We start from the raw sequence: 5822 nt of genomic DNA on the forward strand, positions 1-5822 counted from the left end.
AATATGCACACCCAAACAATGTCACATAGATGCATATGATGCATGCCTGTCCCTAGTGGCTGATGATATCATCTGTCGGTTATAGAGCCAACCCGACAAGTCCTGGTAGCTAACCATTGGACTGTCCCTCTGTCGTGCATCCCCAACTCGAGTTATACTCATCATAAACTTGATCATAATCATGATCCATATCCATCACCCTCACTGGTGAATATTTATCCATCACCGTCACTGGTGAATATTTATGGGGGCGAGCTCATCCGGGCCTTTCACAGTGCCCGGCCACACTTACGATATTGGGTTAACAGAGCTTCGAGTCTCAACCTGGAGCACATGGTGACTAGCCATTGCTACTACCCAGGGAAACCCTCATCTCCAATAGTGGAAGTGCAAAAATCACAATTATCAATAATTCAGCATATACATGCATTCATTCTCATCCATGGATCAACATCCATCTCAGCCATCCGGCTTACGGTTCAGTCCAGAACCAGCCAATATTAATAATCACACACAACCATTTTGGCTCACGGTTCAATCCAGAACCAGTCAATATTCATAATCATACATAGCCATTCCGGCTCATAATAAAACAGCACTTCCACCATTCAAAATCATCAGATTTATGAAATCGGCATTTAAGCCATAAATCATTTTCTCAATTCATTTCACTTTGAAATCAAGTTTCAGCTTTTTTCAGCCTTGGCTTTAAAGATCTCATTTCCCAAATCATCTCAGGCTCATAAGCCACTTTTACTCAAGGTAAATTCCCTTTTTAGAACAATGCCACTTTCGACATCCTCTTTCCAAAACTTCCATAATCATGGCAAGTTAAAAGCCTCTTTGAGATATTCAAAATCACCCATCCAACAATAGGATTTTATAACAAAAGTTTCTCGGCAGAGTCCCAAGTCTTTAGGGGAGAATAACATAACTCATTTCGCCAAATTCATTTAAAATCATTAAAACATTGGCTTTCCGATTTGAGTAATAAAATAGGATCTAAGCCAAACCGAGTCACATAATCATTTACTTCTTTCAAAGCCATTTCCTTTACTTAAACAAAACCGGCTTCAATTCCGTAATTAAATCTGAAGCGTTTCAAACTGATAAGAGAATCATTTTTGTTATGTTAAACTAGAGTTCAAAGGGTGCTCTAAATCTTATTCAAACGTCAAAATAATGAGGTTCGTCAATCGAAATCCAATTCCTTTTAAAATCACGAAAACTCTTCCAATGGACACTCTTTATGTTTAATAGAGAAAAACATAAGCCCGTTTTACCTTTTAAAGCAGCCTCAAGGCAAAATTCTCTTTCGAATAACTTGTACCCAAAGACATACTATTCTTCTTAAAAAAATAAGGAGAAATCATGATTCTCTTTTCAATAATTCTTTCAAAGCGTAGCTTCATCGTTTTCATAATTGTTCTAAGTAAAGGTAATAAAAGAAGCCCTAAATTCACAATCTTCCAAGTAAATAGGAAAGGCATTAAACTCAAAATTTCCCAAATAACATTTCAAATAAAGCCTCGGTTTTTATAGAAATTTCGGCAGCATCTCCCCTAAAAGTTGGACTTTGCCACCCGATTCGGGTCCCAACTAAACCGTTCCTCAATCCTTTTCAACAGTCCAGAACCTCACTCCCTCCAGTTCGCAGTTCTGTCTCTGACGCGGTGCAAGGATGATCGGCGTTGACGGCCAGATCTCCAGCGACGGCACGAGGGTGCACGGCGGTGGCTTCTGCAGCAGCTCCTCGCGAGCGCTCTCCCCTTTCTCCTCCATCGATGGTGACAATGACGGCACTGGCGGCGAGGCGCGGCGAGTTGGACAGCGGTGAAGGCCCGCCCTCCCCTCCTTCTCTCCCTCAGATCGCTCTTTCTTTCTTTCTTTGTTTCCTTCTTTCTTTCTCAAGGAACAGCGTATGTGTGTTTAGCATAGGGGCTGCGCAGCTGCTGCTGAGTTTTGGGGGGAGAGGGTAGCTGGATTAGGGTTTCGGTGGCTGAGTGTTGCTTTTGGTGAGGTGTGTGTAAATTAGGGTTAGGGGCAAATTAGTAATTTCACTTAAAAATAGGGTAATATAGTAATTGAAACCCAATTTAAATCCAACACTAATTATATATAGAAAATACTATTTGCTCACCAATTTCACAAATTATTTTCAATAAAATATCCAAATCAAATAATTAGGAGTAATATAATTAAATCCCTTATTTTCCAAAGTAGCAGCATTAATATTGAAAATATTACTTATTTAATTCAAATCATATAGAAATCCTTATTATTTCACAACTACCAACTTTATACTCTGAATATAGAAAATAATCCAATAATTGTGAAATTAGATAATAATCATAACTTATCTCAAATGTTATAAATCAAAACTTGCCTTAATTATATTTAATAAAGTGATTTCCGAAATTAAGGCTATAAATAACCGTATGATTTGAGACTTGATCATAATAAGACTTTTCAAAGATTCTGGGTCTTACATTCTACCCACCTTATAAAAATTTTCGCCCTCGAAAATTGATACAAAATGAAAGAAATTCCATAACAGTTCACCCTTGAACACATTTAAGGAAGAAGCAAAAATATCTCAAAATACAATCTTATATACGATTTTCAAATACTTTGACTGTCATAAGCATAAGGATGTAAAGGTAGAAGTGTGAGTGCAAAGTAAACATTACAAGGTAGGCTCAATGCAAAAGATAACATGGGTCAATCATGTGATAGAAGGGGCAAGGCATCAAAGGCTATCAAACAAGATGGAGTTAAAACGACGTGCTCAACCTCCGCATACTAATCTCATATCAACCTCAAAGTTTCAACTTTCCAACTCCATCAAGCACTTTACAAACCCAAATTTGATCACAAGCCTGACAACCCCAAACCCGTTTGCAAGAAACAAAACGCCCACAACTCATACGTTGCACACCTACCGCTTCAACTTCCGTATACACATCACGTCTTAAAGAACCAACGCATCGCGTTACTACGTCTACAAGTCACACGTGATATCAAAACAATTCTTGAGTCTACTCAGAAGAATACGAGATCTTAGAAAGGGGAGACAATTGTCAAAGACGATACTCATAAATTTGAAAGAATATATCCAATTCCAGATAAACAAGGATGCTCAAGTAATGAAGTTTGCTAGACACAATTTCGTTGACAACTTCAAAAATAACCCTTGGATCAAAGAAATTCAATAGGACCAATAAGCAGAAAATCAGCGCATTAGTTTAAAACAAACTCAAGCTGAGTCGAGGAAGCATGAGGTTTACAGAAGAGAATATTTCAACCCAAGACAAAGCTCACAGAACTCGAGCATGATTAAAAATACTTTCGAATACATTGTTCATGAAAGAATCGAAAACTTGAGAAATAAATTCCGTTTAATATTTCGTCAAAGAGAATTCGAAACTTCTTTAAAAGGTTCAGAACAAGACTCCAAAAGCGTTCTTGAAATCACCATCTCGGAATAACATTCAAGAAGTCTAAGATGTACTAAAAAGGAGTCAAGCCTTGCAAGAAAGGATCTTAAATCAAAGTAGTTCAAACAAGATTCACTAGGCATGAGTCATCAAACAAGCTTTCAATTGATCCAAAAGAATACAAAAGTCATAGAAAAAGACAACTCAATCATTTGTAATTTCTCAATGATAAATCTTTGACTAAAAACTCTTGTAGAGAAAATGAGAGAATAAACAATGCACTAATTTAAAACGAATCAAACCAACTCATATAAGGATGAGATTCACAAGAGAGGACAAACCAAGATCAATGGTAATGTTCACAAGATGTAAAAGATTAGTTAAAAACAGAATCACGTATGACATTCATAGAGGTGAAAAGCTTAAGAAGGAACGAGTCCGCTCATAAGAAGAAAGTTATGAGTCAAACATTTTCAAAAAAACAACAATGGCATAAGCCATGTAGTATGCTAAATCAAATTCAAATCGAAATGAATTAAGTAAAGTTTATCAAATGAAACTCAACCGGGATAAAAGTGAAAAATTCCATTTCTTTCCCAAAATTTTGAAAAATATCCAAATACATAATCAAATGAAGATGTCCATTGGAACTATAGTAAAGTTACTAGAAAGTCAACTTGTATTTTAAGTAGGTGCAGTTCTATAAACCAGTAAAAGTACAATCGAGGTATTAGGAGTAAATAATTGTTAAACTATATAAGAAATCTTCAAAGTCCATATATAGATAAGTATGTATCTAATCAACAGCAATTTTTATAAAAATCTCAAAATTAGCTGTAATCACTGTCAAATAAGAGGAAAACTGAATCAACAAGTTCTCTAAGAATGAACTCGGAACCCGGAGCTAAAAGTCACGGCACATTAAGACAAGTTCAATGCTACATCAAGGAACACATGAATCAGGAAGAACTCAAACAGAGGAAGATAGATGCAACAAAGATCTTAAAACAGCATATGCACTTAGGGTCAAACAAGAATGCATATGGATAGAGGAATAGAGTTGAAAAAATCAAACTACTTTCCAAAGGATTAGAAAACAAGGACTTCAAGTTAGGATACAAAAGAACAGGTCAACTCGAACAGAATTCAAGACACACAACTGAATAGCCTCGAGAAATAGTTTCTAACGTTCCCAAAACCCGCGATTCGCTTTACTCAAAAGTCGTATTTCATCTATGATAACCCATCAGTGCTTTCACATACATAATTCACTAGTATTAAGCCGACCAAACTTAATCTCAGGAATTATGCAATACAAGACTAACAGCGTTAAATCAATAGACCGTCATGTGCATAAAGCTCTAATCCTCGTCATTCGACAAGACCTAATACATGACAAACACTAAGAGTATGCAATTCAAGCATAGTCAGTCCATTCCTCAGGCTCTACAGGAAGAACTGCTCTGATACCATAATGTAACACCCTAACTACCAGAGCTCGCGCTTCCGGCTGCGCGACTCTGATAGCTCGGACATTACGACGACTTTTATACTATTTAATACTAAAATATGAGCCTGTTTGAAACTTTAAACTGCAAAACCGCTCCCGAAAATTGCTTTCGTTTGATAACGTACATCCATAGATACCATACAACTTACAAAAACTCATAAAGAGTACATCCATATATATACATACATATACATAAATAATATTACAAACATTAACCAATACGATTCCTATCCCTCTTACAGAATAAATCAAGATAAAGTCAAGGGTACAAAAATAATAATCTAAAGCAACATAGAGCATCTCAATAACAAAATAAACTCTTCGTGACTTCTGCGCCCATATCCTGAAAGGGGGAAAAATGTATGGGGGTGAGAACATCATCCTCAAAAGGGTTCTCAGTAGAGGGTTTTTGGGAATTACTGTAATAGGATACATGAAGATAAACCGTACCAGTGATTCATAACCGTCTTATGCCCCTTTCAAAAACAACGGTTTACAATGAAAGTAAAGTCGGAAACATTTTCGGAAAGAAGAACCATTCAATTCTCAAAACTCAACCCTTTCAAAATGGTTTATCTATGCGGAACCAAAATAGCCTTTCATAATTTTATTCCAGTTTGGTAATTACTGTAATAGGATACATGAAGATAAACCGTACCAGTGATTCATAACCGTCTTATGCCCCTTTCAAAAACAACGGTTTACAATGAAAGTAAAGTCGGAAACATTTTCGGAAAGAAGAACCATTCAATTCTCAAAACTCAACCCTTTCAAAATGGTTTATCTATGCGGAACCAAAATAGCCTTTCATAATTTTATTCCAGACCAGAAACACAAAACCGAAATCAACCATCAGTTCATCTCTTTCCAACCAT

This window comes from Arachis ipaensis, chromosome B05, assembly GCF_000816755.2.
Source record: "Arachis ipaensis cultivar K30076 chromosome B05, Araip1.1, whole genome shotgun sequence".
NCBI lineage: Eukaryota > Viridiplantae > Streptophyta > Magnoliopsida > Fabales > Fabaceae > Arachis > Arachis ipaensis.